This window comes from Phalaenopsis equestris, unplaced genomic scaffold, assembly GCF_001263595.1.
Source record: "Phalaenopsis equestris unplaced genomic scaffold, ASM126359v1 Scaffold000824, whole genome shotgun sequence".
In the NCBI taxonomy this organism is placed as follows: domain Eukaryota; kingdom Viridiplantae; phylum Streptophyta; class Magnoliopsida; order Asparagales; family Orchidaceae; genus Phalaenopsis; species Phalaenopsis equestris.
Window position 1 is genome coordinate 65,827 of NW_018165264.1, and position 1,242 is coordinate 67,068.

Here is a 1,242-nt window from a genome sequence, read left to right on the forward strand (position 1 = left end):
TTTCTTTATCCATCTTTGGTAAAATTATAACAGCAACCATATTGAATGGTGATTTTTCCTTTTCCACGCATCCATTTTCGTGGTTCAGAATAGGTCCTTTCCATCAAAAGACCAGCTCATCCTCTGTCTCTTAGGTAGATTATGCAATCGAGAATGCTCCTTTCTTCACTTTTAGAGAAGACTCTGGTGTACAGCTCCAGGCCTTATAGTATATTGATAAATCTTCCTTGAACTTCTTCATAAAATTCGAACTCCATTTTTTTACCTTAATCATTTTGTCTAATTCTGCCATGGTAACCATCGGCTGCTGTATAGGACACTCCCTCATTTTAATAACAACAGGAATCCATGTTTGTGTTGTCTTTGTAACCAGCGGAATATATGATTCCCCCATTGAGTGAACGGTTATCTGAAATCTACTATCGGTGAACGTATACTCCTCCAGAGTGTTGCAACACTCTATGTGGAGAACATTGCAGTTTGGGCATTCCACAAACGCCCCTGTAGTTGGTATCTGTGTGGGAATCTCGGCATTGCACGTTGGGCAACCTGCGCAAAGATGATCTAAAACTTCTGGTAGCCTTGGCTTTGTAGTGAACTCAGACTCATCCTCTGTGGCAGGAAAGCTGGGGGAAGTCTCTCTTATGCATGGATCATATATCTTCCCCTCAAGAATCAGGGTAAACAAGTTTTATGCCTCCTTCTAGCGTCTTCTTCTTCACGTAGGAATGCTCTCTGTTTTTTAAGATTGACATTTTTGCATTGAGTCCTTCATAACGGTGCATCTGCCAATCTCTTGTCATTAGTAGTGACTAGACCTTCGGTCGGTGCAGTTTTCATAGATGGCAGATGACTAGTCCCCTCTATCGGATCTTGCTGCATTATCACTTACTTCCCCTTCAGTGAGAAATTCTCCTTGGTGCTGATCTTTAACGGCGACAGTAACCCCTTTTTTTCTCGACAGCTGACCACATCCATCAACGGTCCCTCATATCTACGATGACTTGATCGAAGTCCACGTTGAAGTCTATGATGCCACCCTGCGGTGCCCTTTTCTTGTTAAGTGCGAGATTCCAACCATCCTTGAAAGCAAAAAATCAGTTTTTGTCCTAAAATTTAGCATGAATAAGAACAAAACAAAGTGTTTATTAGACAAAATTTTAGTTTGTATTGGTGAGAAGATCATTTATTTATATTTACAAATTATTTAATTTAGTAAAATATCAACCTTAAAAGTAGAAA